A 17,728-nucleotide genomic window follows, 5' to 3' on the forward strand; every position below is an offset into this window, starting at 1 on the left:
TCCATTCTGCCTCCTGGCAGCTCCAGACACACCAGTACCCTTATAAATTGGGCCCTATGTAAACCACAATTTCATGGAGGACACAGAAATCATAGAAAATGCCCCCAGAACTGTGAACGTTAATAGTCAATTCCAAGAGATGGAATGAATTCTACAAGTGTAACAGTCAATTTCCAGGATGGAGATACATTTTAGTTGTAAAACCCCTGATTAAATTAACTTATAAAATTCATTTCATCCTTTGGGCTTTAATAATGTTAACTTATGCAAAATTCTGTGCAAACTCAGTGAAATTCAATACTTTGCCATTTTGCACTGTCATTAGTTTCTCTTTAAAAAAATAGAATTGAGTTTACAAGTCCTTATTTATGAGGTGTGATGGGAAAGAACTGCTTTAGAGGAGTACACAGTTACCAGTCAATGCTCATTCCACTGAGAGTGTCTTCATGCTGACTGCTCCGGGAGAAGCCAGAAGTCCAACCTTTGTAGGCAAGAGATCTATCAACTTTGCAACACAGAAGTCTCTCAGTCCCTTGTCAGACGTACCTTCAGTAGATGTACTGACCTGGTCTCTTTGCTCATTGGATATGGACACTGAAGTAAAAGGCCTGTTATTCCCATTGCAGATTGGTTTCAGGAGATAATGAGAAATGGAAATTTTCCTGCCTGTAAACCAGGATCCCGAAGTCCTACCCCCACACCAATCTGAAGGCCTGCCATATTAGTGAGAGTTGGTCTTAGTTATATTAGAGTGAGATCATTTTTTCCCTTCCCATTTTCCCCAATGGTGTATTATGGATGGTTTGTAATGATAAAAGAACTGTAGAGTTAATTGGTTCAAATTTCTTTAAGCAGTTTATCATGGAAAGAATTCCTGGGAGTCAGTCACCCAGAGATGTTCAAAGGGAAAAGTTCTGCTTCATGAGTGGAAGTAAGTGTTGTGTCAGTTAAGTAGGAATTGCTAGCCAGGGCTCCCAGATTGGTGGAGATAGTGGTAAAATCACTAAACCTGGTTTATAAGTAGGAAAATCACCCTATCCATTCCTAAGAATATACGATATGAAATGCCCAATAGTAAATATCTGCTACTCATATCTAGAAGAAAATGTCCACTTCTCATAAAGCTTCTTGATAATTATTTTAGAAGCATTAGAAACATGACTGTTTCTGGATTTGAAAGTAGTGAATTTTGTCCCCAAACTCTCAGAAATATTTGTTTTAAATGAATTTAAATGTGTCTTTGAGGTAAAATAATGAGGTGAGATTTCAAAGGATTTTCCTGCAAAATCTACATGGGTGCGTGGGAGTGTGTATGTACATTTTGCACATTACTTTGAAAACTCTTCATTTATTTATATCAATTTATAAAATGCAGCTGGCCAGTGCTGTAAGAGCATATACAGGTCAGTTAAAAATACAGAAACCACCCAAAAGCTAGCATATGTTAGGAAGTGTACACCTGATTATGAAGGCCACAATGTGATGGCAAGTCTGATAAAAACCTGTCAAATACATGTTTTACCTGAATGGTTTAGTAACTTTTTTACTGTAATCCATCACAATATAATACCATATTAGTGGGCATTTCCCTTATTCTCCCATCAATACATCCTAACAACATGATCGTGAACAAATTAAAAAATATTACATTCAACCTGTGTACAAAGAAAAATTAAATTAGCCGCAGTGATTATTATTACAATGAAATTCCAAGCAAGGTTCCAATCTAAACTAGTCTGCACAGAGCAGTCAAGATAAATGTGTAGTTTACATCAAACATGTTCCTTTTAAAGGCTGTGTCACTACATAGCCTGTAAAGAACTTCTAAAAATAAAGGCCTGAACCTGTTCACACTGAATACAGTGGCAAAATTCCCAGAATTCTGTAGGGGAAGAAATCTGATTTAAAAAAACCTATTCAATTAAATTAAATGCAGAGATAACAGTGTCACAGGATAATGGTCTGCTGATGTGGTGCAAATCAAGGGTCTCAGTGCGCTTGGATGAGGCCCTAAAGCAAAGGCAAAATGGAGCGGCACTTCATGGAAAATAAAGATCTAGGTCAAGCAAGAGACATTGATCCTGTGACAATCAATTTATAACAACTTCATGTTTAATGTACCAAATGATTTATTTGGGTTGATCATTTAATCTGATGGTTGTTGGTACATTGTGAGTAACTGTTACTCACTGCGGCCTAATCCTATAAAACTGAACAAAGCCCAAATAAAATGGCTGTCGCTAATGAAAATGTGCTGAGCACAGCGGAGGCTGAGGAAGAATCAATCTGAACCATCTAATGGATGACTGACCGAGATTGAGCCATTGGAAATGAAACGATTAGCAGTGCATTGCCAAGAGTGCTTGTGCTTAAGATACCTCATAAAATGAGCTACATTTACAGTGTTAATAATACTACTTAGCACTTACAGAGCACCTTTCAAAAAGTGCTTTATAAACATTACATAAGGTTTGAATCCTACAGTCCTTACGCTGGCAGAATTCCCATTGACTATCAATGAGTTTTGCCTAATAAAGAGAAGAGTAAGTACCACAGGATTTGGCCCATATTAATTAATCCTCATAAAACCTATAGTAAGTATTATTATCTGCCATTTTACAGATGGCAAAACTGAGGCACACAGGTTAAATAGCTTGCCCTAGGCCACAGAAGAAGTCAGGAGTTAGGACTCAGGTGTTCTTGTGCTTAAATCACTGGACATAAAGGACTAGAGTGTGGCATAGAGCCATAGGAGCCAGGTTATATGGGCTCATGGGAAGCGGGCCCATCCCCAGCCATGGTTACCTGCCTGACTGGACCAGATATGAGTGGCACTGAGATCTGGTGCAGAGGGTCACAATGACACTCAATTTGGCCCAGCTACCCCTCTGCCAGGCTTTACCAAGTATAGGGTCTCTGCTCCTTATAACCTGCCCCACTGAAGGCTTCACCTCTGACTCCTGGCCCCCTACTTTTACAAACCCAGCACCTATCCAAAAGCCACAGGCTGTGCTGGATGGGGTGTGAAGAACTGCCCTGCAGCCAGAGGAGGTGCAGAGGGACTGTACTACAAGCCTCAACGCATCTTTGTCACGATAATATAAACAGCTTTACTACCTTGTCATTATACAAGCCATGGCTGCTCATATGTCATGTTTACTTTAAAAAATACAACAGACCTTAAATGTTAAAAGATATCTAGATAATTGTAAGAGATGGGACAACATAGGGAGTGCACGAGGTCACTGGATCTGGAGGTCCATGGACAGATCTTATTTTCCCCATTCTGCACCCAAATTTACCACCATTTTGGATGCCATCACTCCTGGAAGTACTGTCTCAAAAGGGGCGTTTTCACAAAGGAAATCATGGCATTAATGCACTGGGAACCAGCAGAGCGGTGATGCCATTCCTAGATGTGCGCCAAGGCATCTGGGAATGTTGTAAAAATATTAGGCTATATTCTCCCCACCTGTGGAAAAACTTACAGAATAGTCAGTGTGCTCTGAAAATTCCACAACTTTTGGAATAATTCAGTTTCTGCAGCATTCTCCTCTCTAAAGAGGGCTTGGGCCACACAGAGAGGGCAGACAGCACGGCCTTCTAACCATGCAGAACCAGAGGATCCATGAGGAAATCCAGATCCATCACAAATTTTGGAACCTCTGTGCTGTGCCTCCTTTGTCCAAACAGCTCAGCCCTGTCCAGGAGCTGTGCTGTCATATCTCCCTCCTTTACAGAGGCGGCTCCAGGCCAGCAAGCCAAGTGCATGCTTGGGGCGGCATGCGCGGCGCTCTGCCGGTCGCCGGGAGGCGGCAGGCAGGCCGCCGGCAGTGTGCCTGCAGAGGGTCCGCTGGTCCACGCAGGTTTGGTGGACCTCCCACAGGCGTGCCTGCGGAGGTTGGCTGGTCCGTGGCTCCACGACAGCGGGACCAGCCAGACCCTCCACAAGCACGCCTGCGGGAGAATCCACAGGCTGTGAGACAGTGACCAACAAGCGCCCAGCCATGACGCCGTGCTTGGGGCAGCAAAATGTCTAGAACTGCCCCTGCTCCTTTAGCACCAGGTATCACCGCCTACAGTTTGGTGAATGGGGTCAAAAGCTGGGAAAGAGAGTTAAGGCTGCAACTAGCAGCATTAAATCATACACAGATTTATGCTTGGAAATGCACCAGATTTGGAGGACAGCATGCCACCATACAGCTGGTGCTCTCCAGTGCCTCACCACCTATGCCCAACAAAATCCAGGTTGCTCCAGGCGTACAGTCTTTGCATGGAGACACATCTCAGATTCAGGAGAAGGTGCCTCCCACACGCCATTTCTGTGGCTTTGGGGCCCTTTAAACCTTCACCACTCCTCTGATTTCCTTTATTTTGCAGGAGAAAGCTCCTCTGCCAGCCTCCATGTAGGGTGCCTGTTGGTAAACAGAGATTTGAAGGAAATACATAGGCAGCTCAGCTATCTCAGTTTGGCTCATCCCCAAAGTTACCTCAGTTACTGGCTTGTGTCACTGTGTGATACAATCATGTAACTTCTCTCCCATTTATTTAATAGGTTGTAAAAAATCTCAGGCTTCAAGCTAATCGCATTTGTCTTGCTTTGTGTAATCAAAAATGCCTACCCTAATTTTATTGTGTTTTAGGGATTGAGGATCTACATAACCAGGCCAATTTTAAATGCAATATATATGTCCTATTGCTGCCAACCCACAGAGACAGGAATTATAACTTTTCCCTTTGAAGAATAACTTCAGCTTTTCCAATCGTTCAGTAACTACTGGAAAATGTTCAGTATTGTCATCAGTCAGAAGAAATAACTCCATATGGACGTAAAACACTTCTGAATAGCAACATGGCTCAAGTCAGAGAAAAGAAAGAAAAACACTTGATTTTCATTCCTGTTCTTATTCAGTTACTGACTTCTTTATGCTTTTGCATATGTGTGTGAGATAAAGATGGTGGCTACAAACAGATTTTATCACTGACCATTGCATTTACTGATAAATGAAAATATTAAAGTATACAATATATATTTCTTTCTAATAATTTCCTAGAAAGAACATTTTGGTTTTAAACAGCATCTCCATTTTAACCCAGGGTAGTAAGGAACAGATGAACATTAAATTGTGCTTCTCATCACTGAAGTTCATTTAAAATAGCTGTATCACCGACTCTCTTGATTTTCCAACTCAACCCATTTTACTGGCGAGGAGAGAAGGGAAAGCGACTATTAGAACACTGACTGGGAGTAAACAGTATAATTAATTAATTTTAATATTTTTCATTTTTCGATACAAAATCACCAACAAACTCCACACCTGAAACAATGTGCTGAAAAAGTGTCTCTGTTAAATAGTTTCTCCTGCTGTATCACTAACACACAGTATACTGGAGGTTTGAAAGCATGGAGTAATTATGCCATAAACACAAAGCATTGCAGTTTGAAGGCCTAACAGAAGGGTGAGGCACTTCAGTTGCATGTTCAGCTGTCATTATCTGGGGTGATGGGGTGTCTAGCTAAACCCATGCAATCTACAGCAAGAATTCTGTCAGACTTTATAGTTGTCTTGATGTGGACATGAAAACCATGAGACACAAACACCATAGCATGGTTAAATATGTAGGTTGTCACTTTATTTTAAAATGATTACACAGATGGGGTAATCATTCCAACTATCTGGCAGGAGTTCATCCAGTGAAGCTCTCCACTGGCACCAATGTCCTTAGGTACTACAAATGTGAGGGTCGGTGTGAAGGCCTTGCCCTCTCTACACTCTAAAGGCTGCCAAGGGACCCTGACTGGAAGTTAGCATCCCAAACACACTCGCCTCCTCCACGTCAGAGGTAGAAGATGTAAGATGAGCAGGGAGCTACATCTGCATGAGACATGGAGACATATCTGCTCACCATGCATTGCTGCTCCCAGGACCATATCAGGCAGCCCACTGAGTTACAGGGACCTCCATGAAACACCTTCTAACCTACTCTCAACTGCACTGGAATATGCCAAAGTTGTGACAAGTAATTGACAGTCACCAAATCCAACCTCCTGGGTGTTGGCTGGAAGGTGAAAACCCATATAGTAATTTGCCACTTTTGACATATGGGAAAAATCCTTTCAGACCCCAAAACTAGGGATCAGTCTAATCCTGGAGTCAAAGGAGATCTGTCAACTATATCAAGGAGGAAATGGTGGGGCTGAAATAGGTAGCCCAAGATAGCTACTTGGCTAGGCAGGAGATGGTAGCAAACTGCCTCCCGCTCCAGCTCCTGCAGGCAGGAGCCAATCCCATGGTCCCATTACCACCCCCACCACCATTAACAGCAGCAGTGGGTGGGACAATCTCCAATACCGGACTCAATATGTGATACCCTTCCCACACATACACCCTGAAGCACAAAGAAGGGGTTGGAGGAAAGGAAAGAAAAAGCAACATCCCCGACACATAAGACAAGTGGGAGGAAGGGGAGGCAGAGAGAGAGAACATACAGCATGCTGCCTTAGTTGCTCCTGGTTGAGTTCTCCCACCTGCTCTGCACTCTGGTGTCTCCACTGCTTCGGGCTCCATCAAAGACCTATACTGGCTAGCAGGCTGAGTATTCATTCACAGCCTCATGTACATGTCATGGCCTCTCCATGAGCACAGTGAAGAGACATTTACCTGGCACTCCAACGTGGTTTTCCACACATCGAATATAATTCTGTGCCTTGGGTGGGAGATCCTCCCATTTCCTCGCCCGATCGTGTCAGTCTTCCACCCAGGCATTGTTTCATACTCTACTTCACCTTCTGCAGTATCTCCTGATTAGCTCAAAATCACAGTTAACAACAAGAAAGACTACAATAGCTTCACTTTAAAAGATATCTAAAAATCTTGAGCAGAAAATTTTAACTAAATGTTTAAAAATTTTTAAAATGACTTATGAAAAAGGAACATTTATAATGCTGAGCCATCAGTTCACTCTATTTACTAGTACTGTTGTTGACTGTATATCCAAAGATAAACAGAGAGCACATCTACACTACAAGCGTAAGTCGACCACGTTAGATCGACTTACAGCCATAATAGTAATTACTGCGGTGGCTGATGTCCACACTACCCTCCTTCTGTCGACGGTGTGTCCTCACCAGGAGTGCTTCCACCGACTGAAGAGGGGCAGTGTGTAAGTGCTGAAGCCAGGGCACTCAGCTCTGCGCATCTCCCGCCAGCTGCCTCCCGGACTCTCGCCTCCCGCTCTCAGCCGGGAGCAACGCCCAGGGCTTATCACCTCCAGCAGAGATATCAGCACCCAGAGTCAGGTTGGCTGGTGTGCTCCCAGCGAGATCTGGGACGGGCGGGGAGGGGCGGCCAGCAAGTCTCCCAGTGGGGAGCCTGGGCAGCAGCCCAAGCCAGAAACCTGGGTGGCTGCCTGGCTTGGAACGAAGACCTGGCAGCAGCCCGGCTGGAGACAGCTAACAGCTGATGTAAGGAACGCAGTGTATACACAGACACTGCATCCCCTAACTAGACCAACATAAGCCCTGCGCCTCGTGGAGGTGGAGTGATTATGTCGATGTAGTCTAACGATGTAAACAAGGCTGTAGTGTAAACACTGACATAGTTGGCAGCTTATGTCAGCCTGGCTCTGTAGTGTAGACCAAGCTTCAGTCCTACAGAGGAAGACAATTCCTGATTAAAGGATCCAGTTTGTTTGGTTTCATTTCCTCAGTACCTGTGATGCTATATATAGAGCTATACTAATGAGACACTATTTCTAGAAGATAAGGAAACAATTATTTTAGGCCTTATCTACAGAAGCTTTTTTTATCAGTTCAACTGTAGATGTGGTAGCAAAAATGGGAGCCAGCACATTAAGCGGTGTCTCATCTCTAGGACAGAGTAAAATGCTGACAGCTGCAGGCAGCCCCTTCCACACAGAACTCTCACCATCGCTACCACCCATGGAGCTGAACTATTTGAAATGGTGGAAATTTTTGACCCAAAGGTCTACCACTGGCAAAGCCTTAGACCACTGTGGTTTGGTCAGTGGACTGTTCCATGACTGCTCAGTGTAGGCAAGCAGTCAGAGCAGTCAGGGACTCTGCATAAGTTAGGGAGACCCTGTGTTGTTTCATTAGGTCTAGGCTGTTTAGTTTGGGAACTAGAGAGCCAGGGGGAGCTGCAGGGTCACTTTGTGCAACAGTCTGAGTAAAAATAGCAAGTTTGTACTGACTACAAGTGAGTCTTGTCTCTTCCGAGGAGTGACATCAGCAGGGCATGGGAACAGCAACCACTCTTGGGAGAAAAGAGTCTACTTACTGTAGCCATTCTAATCAACTTAGGAGTTAAACTGAAAGCCTCCAGAGGGAGCCCTCCAGCTTAAAATGCAATGGGAGTTGAGCATCTAACTCCCTTAGGCTGTTGAAATCCTAGCCAAGGATACTTTGGCACAATGCAGGGCCTTGGAGGAGGAGTAAAAGTGAAAAAATAGGAGGATCCTCAGGCTTAGAGAACACCATTTGGGTATGAAAATCAGAGCATGAAAAGCTACAAAGCATTACAAGGTAGGCTATCATTAGACCAGTAAAGTCCTAACATCTGAAATCCCATGTCATTTTAAACAAAAGTCAAAAAGTTTTAACATGTATTGAAATGGGAGGTATATTTTTATTAATTAAAATGCCACTATAATTAGCAGCAGTTGACACTCTGCAAAAAGAGCAAAGCTATTTGTGTCCAAGTCTCAGCTTTTACAACATAACAGTACTCCCTTTACTTTTCCTTTGCAAAGCATGATTTCATTGACTTATTCCTGAGGCTGCAGCAATCATTCATCAAAGATTAAAATGTAACAAAAAGACAACCCTCCCCCACAAAAAAACAAAAACAACCCACCCAATATCAGTGTATATACACAGCCTGATTCTCCATTGTCCTATACCTTGGAGTCATTTACACCTGTACAAAGTGACTGTAAAACTATACTATTCTGATTTGGTGGGAGTATTTTACGCCACTTTGCTTTAGTGTAAATTCTTACAAAGTGCTGGGCAACAGAGAATCAGGTCTGGCTTTTAAGTACAAAATACTTAACAGAAAAGAGAGAAAAAGTGATCACCAAGGCTTTTTTAAAAAAACATACCTGGAAAATATGGAATTCTTTTTCCAGCCAGTTTATAACAACACTGATTTTAATCTCATCAAGGACATCAGAATATCAGTTTTGTTAATGCCAGACTGTCCAGAAAAACATTGGATAAAGTTACACATAAATTGAATCCTTCTATCATCGTCTTCTTTAATCCCTTCCACCTGCTTTTTCTACTCTTGTACTCATAGACCAAGCTCAGCCAACCCAGTATAAAGGAAAATTCAGACATATTTAAATTATGAGCGTTGTTAATTGAATTCATGCCTCTGTGATGACCAAATTACTGCACTTTACTTCCACATTTGCCTGCTCATATAGGTGAACAACAGTGTGTTCAATCACATCCTTTAAATGTAATTATCACTGAAAAGTGATTATGTGAAATGCCACTTTTAATTATCAGGCCTGGTCACTGTATTTAGATGCACATCTTCTTACCTTAGTGGTACTACTGTTTACTCGCGTTATCCTTGGAGAACTAACAAGGCTAAGAGAGAAAGAGGTGAGTTCTATTTTCCTTCTGCATCAACAGAATTGTTTAATAAGTTCCAGTTACAGGCCAAGCACTTACCCTGTGTAAACCCACTGATGGCATAATTTGGCCTACAGAACCTTTATTCCCAATGATGATATGCAGTGGAAAGATCTCAGCTTGACTTTCAGATCCCTAGGTGAGTTAGTTTATTTAATTAACAGCCTGGCTATCTTTTGCAGACACATTTCATGTAGAAGTCATAAAGGGATAAATAGTGGAATCTTAAGATGCCATTTTTGCAGAGTCACTTTTCAAAGTAGAACTGCATTTGAAAATAGTAGCCAAATATCTCTAAAACAACATGTCTGTTCCTCAGTGGGTATCTATCGGTGTGGCGCCACTGATATTTGCATCAATCATCTAAGTATCTAGCCAGACATATGCAAGTTTTCAATGTTAGACTGACTTTGGGTGGATGAAAGAGTCATTTAAAATTTGGAAAGAGGCGCACAGGGCTGCTGTTCTTTGCCTCATTCATGGCATATACCAGTAGTTCCAAGTTCTCAGTCAGGAATACACAGCGGTCTTCCACGTGGTACATCAACTCATCTAGATTTCTGCCTAGTTTTACAACAGGCTATGTAAAAAGCACTAGTGCAGTAAGTACAAACTAAAATGTCATACAATGACTTGTTTATACTGCTTTATATGCTATGAAATATAAGTACAATATTTATATTCAAATTGAGTTATTTTATAATTATATGGTAAAGGAGAAAGTAAGTAATTTTTTCGATAACAGTGTGCTGTGATACTAACGTATTTTTATGTCTGATTTTATAAGCAAGTAGTTTTTAAATGAGGTGAAACTTGGGGTCTGCAAGACAAATCAGATTCCTGAAAAGGGTACAGTTGTCTGGATAGGTTAAGAGCCACTGGCATATACCTCCCATTGTTGCTTAGGTGTCATGAGCCCAAATCATCAGAAGTATTTAGGCTCCTTGCTTTCACTGAAATCAATGGAAATTAGAAGTCTAAATTCCTTTGAGGATCTGGGTCAAAGTCCCTAGGATTATCAGATTTGCTGATGGGGAAAACAGTAATTACATGTAACTGAAAAGAAAACAGAATATAGCTCTTTAATGTCACTTCCACAAAGAATGGAGCTGCATAGGTGAAAACAACATAGGGCCTTGGGTAAACACTAATTTTACAAAATGTTCAGATAACTTACTGCAGAAAGATTGTTTCATATTTGTTTCATGACTGATAAAAATCTATATTGTCACACCCTTAGAGACATAGTAAAGCTGACCTAAGCCCAGTATAGGCACCGCTAGGTCAAAGAAGAATTCTTCTGTTGACATAGCTACTGCCTCTTGGGGGCAAAGGGGATTTACTACAGCAATGGAAGAATGACTTTTGTAATTGTAGCAAGTGTCTACACTACAGCAGCATAGCTGTAGCTGTCTGGTATGATATGAATGGGTCGTTAAGGCAGCGGTTCCCAAACTGGGTCATGACCCCAAATGGAGTGCATCATCAGCAGATGGGGTTGCAGTGATTCCTAGTGTAAGGAGCATGCCATTTGCTCTTCCAAATGGCATCATCCATGCTGTCTGGGGTCTCAGCAGGAAATACTTCATTAAAATGGGGTTGTGCCAGCAAAAGTTTGGGAAGTCCTGCATTAAGGACTGGCTGGGACCAACCCATATCAATGGAAGGCCCAACAGAGAGAATGGAAACCCCAAGGACTGAACAACTGACACTTAACAGGAGGCTCCCATCTTGACTGGTTGGAGCACATATGAACTCAGAAGGAAGACAATGCAGGGTGGTGACCAGAGGGGTGATAAGAACTGGGCTTACATTGAGATTCAGAGCTCCTACCTGGGACCCAGGCTCGTCTACACTACAGCAGCTGTGCGCTGTCAGGTCTCCCACGTGGCCGCTCTATGCCAATGGGAGAGCTCTCCCATCGGCATAATTAAAGCACCCCAAGGAGCAGGGGTAGCTATGTCCACACCGAGCTTCTGTCAGTGAAACTTATGTCGGTCAGGGTGTTTTTCGCACTGACTAATAAAAGTGCTAGTGTAGATGTAGCCTAAGAAACAGGGACAGAGATAGGGAAAGGAAACAGAGATGGTTCCTATAGTTGTATGGCTCAAGAGGAGCCCTGGAATTGGCCAGTATGAACTATGCCTTAACATTTGCTTCTCTGTGCAAACCTCAGGACTTCCCAACACTGTGTTCCAGTTCACTAACAAACCCTACTCTGTTTTGAAAATGCTACCTGGTGACACTGCAAATTCTCATGGAGGTGCATTGATCTCTGAAGATGGTGCAAGTCCCTGAACAGGAGTCTCTCTGAGTTGGGCTCAATGGGCAGAGCTCTCAGTTAGAAGAGGGCTGCAGCCCAGAGGTTCTGTCTCGGAGATCTGAGTCTGCATGGCCTGCCCTTAAGGAAAAGTGGGACCTTTGGGGGCCCACTCCAAGGACTGTTTGAAAGCTGGGACATTGCACAGTTCCATAGGCGCTGACTTCCCTGCTTTCCCCTGGGTGCTCGACTCCCATCTGCTGCGGACCTGCCCCACTCCACCCCTTCCATGAGGCCTCACCCCAGCCTACCTCTTCCCACCTGCCCCACCCCCATTCCAATCCCTTACCCAAAGTCCCTGCCCCAACTCTGCCCCCTCCTGCCCCTATTCCAACTCCTTTCCCAAATCCCTGCCCCAGCCCCAACTCTTCCCACCTCCTCCTAAGCACGGCATGTTCCGCTCCTCCCCTCCTTACCAGAGCCTGCTAACACCACCAAACAGCCAGGCGGGAAGTGTTGGGAGGTAGGTGGAAGAGTGGGGATGCAGCAGCTCAGTGGGGAGGAGGAGGTGGGGAGGTGAGAGGAGCTTGGCTGCCAGTGGGTGCAGAACATCCACTAATTTTTCCCCATGGGTGCTCCGGCTCCGGCCCGGAGCACCCACGAGTCGGCGCCTATGCACAGATCCTGTGGCTCTTTGCCAGGCACTCTAACTGACCAACCAATGTGTACGGGATTCAATGGGAGTCTTTCTGAATGCACGAGGTAAAGAATGACAGACTGAACAACTGCTGCAGCAAACTCTGATACACTGATACATTCAACATCAGTCATTTGGTGCAGAACAAAGTAGAGTATTGTATCAGAATGTCATTATATCACACAAAGCGTCTAGCTCTCAGAATAAACATATTCGCATTGCATGGGCATTTAGGTAGCAGTCTGAGATTATTTTCCTATGACAATATTCTATTGCATTATTGCTTAAAATGTAACACCTAACTGCATTGATATTGATGTTACCTACATATTTTATTCTGTGGAGAACAAAATTATCAGTTCCAAATGTAGCGCAAAATCTGTGATGCTTACGCAGTGAATCCATTGATCATGTGAGCGTATCTCAAAATGACAAGGTCCAACCAGCCACAGCGCCTTTTTCTGCCTGTGGTTACTCCCCATTCATGGCCTCGGGACTGCAAGATGTCTCCAATTTCCTACAGGAAGATAAAGAGACACGGGTGGTGTTTCAACAACAGAGGTAACAAACCTCAGCCTGTCAAATCAATTTTTTTTTAAGTAAAGCTTAGTTCTCTTTAAAGGGGACTTCAGTTGAAGCTAATGCCCCTATCCACAGAAACTGGTACAGCACGGCATCAACAGTATGACTTTTCCCACAATATGCCTCAATATGCTTCAGTGTGACTGGTTCTTATTTTGGAGGAGCCCCTATCCCCCTTCATATAATGAGAAAATCTTCTTAGCAATTCAGCCCCTGATTTCTCTGTTAAGAGTTTGTTATTTCTTTGCACTCCCTCATCAGTATTTCTGTTTCCATCTGGTGGTTTTGGGGAGAGGTGTGCCGTTTGTCTTTGACCGTAAGCTCTTTGGGGCAGTAACGATCTTTTTGTTCTGTATTTCACATAGCCTAGCACAATGGGGTCCTGGTCCATGACTGCGGCTCCTGGGCATTATGATAATACAAAATAATCAATATTAATAAAAAGTGTCATTATAATAATACAATTAACTAAAAGTGTGAGCTAGTGCCCATTGGCACGGCAATTTTATTATGTGAACAAAAAGAAGAGGAAAAACCTTCCCATGAGGAACTGAACCAGATCACCAATTGAAAGCTTGTCTCTCTCACCAACCCAATAAAAGCTATTACCTCACCCACCTTGTCTCGCTAATATTCTGGGAGCAACCCGGCTACAACAACACAGCATGCAACAATGGAAGAAATTTATATCTGTCATTTGTTATGACAGGTACAGAGATTGTAATAGAATGTCATCACATCAGTGTTGTCTGCTTTGACAATAAACATCTCAGGCTGCCATCAGCTGAGTTACACTAGGGATGAATATGGTCCCTTGACATTGCCTTGGCATTTATGTGTCAGCAGGAGATCATTATCCTGTTACAACATTCTATCCCATTGACCTTATTTCTCGGTTACTGTAATGTAATGGGTTTCAGAGTGGTAGCCATGTTAGTCTGTATCAGCAAAAAGAATGAGGAGTCCTTGTGGCACCTTAGAGACTAATACATTTGTTAGTCTCTAAGGTGCCACAAGTACTCCCTGTTCTTTCTGTAATGTAATGTTAAACCTACGTTTATCTGCTCAGTGGGAAAGGCTCCAATTCCCACTCTAGTAGTGTATGCCTTCACCACACCATATACTTCGCCAATGTTCTGAGGAGGAACACCAAGTCCAGTGCATACACCACCCACGGTACAGTTTGATGATGTCACAAATGGGTACGTGCCTGCCAAAAAACAAAACAAAACAGCACAACCTTGTTTCAGTGGTGATGGAAAACAAAGGCTGCCCTTCCTTGTATTAATCAAAGATGGGCTTGCATTTGTAACTTCACTTGGTTACCACAGTGGCTAAGGTGGATTGACACTACAGGAGAAGCTCTCACCACAGGAGGTGAGAGGGAGGGAGAAGTACTGTTTACCCAAGTCAAGGTGAGGAGAGGTAGCAGTTTAGCAGAGGAAGCTGAGCTCTGCTCCTCTAATACTCCCACTTGCTGATCAGACTATCTTCAGTTGTATAATTTTTTTCTCTAAAGTCTCATCAGAAATTTAAAGGTGACTTCATTCAAATTAAGATAACTTTATTGACTTGTGCTTCCATGTCTTATATGGGGGCTTTCAGAGTGCCCAAAATGTTACCTCTGCCAAATTAAGAAAACCACAGTACTTTCACAGTGAAATTTATCCTGATGCAGAAGGCTCACACAAAGTCATATGCATACATCTCTTGCATCCCATTTAAGACTGGCTGTCAAGATGACATTCAAAGCCAAGCCTAGGGGCTGCAATGCGGGATTGCTGGGGAAGCAGCTGCATGTGTCTACATCAGCCCCCTCAGTCTGGCCTGTAAAGCCACAAAAGAGCAGGGACTGTATAGCCACATTCATGTACATCAGACAGTCCTAGTAACCTATACAACTGGCAGAGGGCTTCAGCTTCTTTCCCAGTCTACAGGATGCTGTTCAACTGCCTTACACCTTGGATTTCACCTCCCTGCTGTTCTGCACTTCACCCTCATGGAGCCCAAGTACTCAGAGGCTTTATGTGGATGCAGTGGATATCAATCTTACAGCATAACAGAAGCATAGAGTATTGTACAGGCTGCCTGCACTGGGATGAATTTCATTCCCAGTGAACATGAATTATTCTCAACAGCATTTTAGTGAAACCTCTGTGTGTGTGCGTGCACACACATGCAAAACTGCCATTGACTGAAATGGGGGCCAGGATTTCACCTCTAGCCTCTTAAGAAAACTCCTGTTACTGGTGCACTGCCTGAGTAACCATGCTATCCACCTGGCAGATCAGCATATGTCAAGGGAAGGATAATTTTTTGTTGCTGCCTGACCATTGTACTGATCACCCCAAATCCTCTCTATACTGGGGTACCAGAAACCCCTCAGAGTACAGTTCCACAGTACAAGGTAAGCAGTAACCCCTGTGCAAGCTTGAAGAGGCGGGAAGGTTTGCCTAATGCCTGGTATGTATCCTCCTCATTGCATGCAGATCTCTGTGCACCAACAGGGCAGAAAATCTCACTTGGAATCTTCTACTTCCAGCCATAGAGCACAAAACATAAAAGATGAAAAGAGGACATGGCCATCTGCAGTCCACACATACAATATTGCTACATTAAAAAAAGACTTAGGATTCTGTCACCCAATGGATTGCCAAATATACAGAACTATAACAGTATCTGACCTATGAAGAAAGGTTAAAAAAACTGGGCATGTTTAGTCTTGAGAAAAGACAACTAAAGAGGGGACCTGATAACAGTCTTTAAATACATTAAGGGCTGTTATAAAGAGGACAGTGATCAGTTGTTCTCCATGTCCACTGAAGAAGCAATGGGCTTAATCTGCAGCAAGAGAGATTTAGGTTAGATATTAGGAAAAACTTTCTAACTCTAAGGGTATTTAGGCTTTGAAATAGTCTTCCATGGGAGGTTATGGAATCACCATCAGTGGAGGTTTTTAAGAAGATGCTGGACAAACCTAAGATGGAGAATATCTTATTGCCCTTATATAAATCCATGGTACGCCCACATCTTGAATACTGCATACAGATGTGGTCTCCTCATCTCAAAAAAGATATACTGGCATTAGAAAAAGTTCAGAGAAGGGCAACTAAAATGATTAGGGATTTGGAATGGGTCCCATATGAGGAGAGATTAAAGAGAGTAGGACTTTTCAGCTTGGAAAAGAGGAGACTAGGGGGATATGACAGAGGTATATAAAATCATGAGTAGTGTGGAGACAGTAAATAAGAAAAAGCTATTTACTTGTTCCCATAATATAAGAACAAGGGGCCACCAATTGAAATTAATGGGCAGCAGGTTTAAAACAAATAAAAGGAAGTTCTTCTTCACACAACGCACAGTTAACTTGCGGAACTCCTTACCTGAGAAGGTTGTGAAGGCTAGGACAGTAACAGGGTTTAAAAGAGAACTAGATAAATTCATGGAGGTTAAGTCCATTAATGGCTATTAGCCAGGATGGGTAAGGAATGGTGTCCCTAGCCTCTGTTTGTCAGAGGGTAGGTCCATACTTACCCGCCGGGTCGACGCGGAGAGTTCGACTTCTCGGAGTTCGAACTATCGCGTCTGACGCGATAGTTCGAACTCGAGCGCTCCGTCGACTCCGAACTCCACCACCGTGAGCGGCGGTGGCGGAGTCGACGGGGAGCCGTGGAGTTCGATCCGCGGCATCTGGACAGGTAGGAAATTCGAACTAAGGTAGTTCGACTTCAGCTACGCTATTAGCTACGTGCGTATGTATAGCTCGCTATACATTCAGCTATTCGCGTAGCTGAGTCGCGTGCCTTAGTTCGACACCCCCTCCGCCCCGTAGTGTAGACCAGGCCAGAGAGTGGAGATGGATGGCAGGAGAGAGATCACTTGATCATTACCTGTTAGATTCACTCCCTCTGGGATACCTGGCATTGGTTACTGCCAGTAGACAGGATATTGGGCTTGATGGACCTTTGGTCTGACCCAATATGGCCATTCTTATGTTCTTAACCGGTCAGGAATGGTCTAGATTTACTTGGTCCTGCCTTAGTGCAGGGGTCTCTAGTTCATGACTTCTTGAGGTCCTTTCCAGCCCTACATTTCCATGATTCGATAGTCTGAAGACAAACCATCACTGCAGTCAGTTAGGTCAACCTGCAGCTCCTCTAGTTGTCACAGGTTTAATCATGCAGTCACCACACCAGATTAAAGGTTAGGTTTTGGAAGTATCATTATATGTGGCTCCCTCATACATGGTATTTGACAGTTGTGAAGACTACTCTCTCCAGTTGTCTTCTCAGCAGGACATGCATTTTGAAGGGATGATATCAGATACATTTTTTCCGGGTTTCTACACATCTTCTTGCTGAGAGGTGAATCCCTTGACATTTCAGAATACCAGAGTAAGAAACATGGGTGTTTTTTCCTGTGCTCAGGCATGAGACTGAAGGAGCCAGATTTGTACCCATTGCCAAGTATCCAACTCAGATTTCATAGCCCGGAGAATGATATTCTCCAGGGAGTGCCATTTTAT

At 43.4% G+C, this 17,728-nt stretch overlaps 2 pseudogenes; both read right to left on the reverse strand.

Annotated features, from left to right (window-relative positions):
• Nucleotides 1-621, reverse strand: part of LOC120403112 — a 29,612-nt pseudogene extending 28,991 nt beyond the window's left edge.
• A 4,529-nt stretch (nt 622-5,150) lies between these two features.
• Nucleotides 5,151-17,728, reverse strand: part of LOC120404956 — a 30,344-nt pseudogene continuing 17,766 nt past the window's right edge.

The sequence above is a fragment of the Mauremys reevesii genome, linkage group 4, assembly GCF_016161935.1.
Source record: "Mauremys reevesii isolate NIE-2019 linkage group 4, ASM1616193v1, whole genome shotgun sequence".
Taxonomy (NCBI): domain Eukaryota; kingdom Metazoa; phylum Chordata; order Testudines; family Geoemydidae; genus Mauremys; species Mauremys reevesii.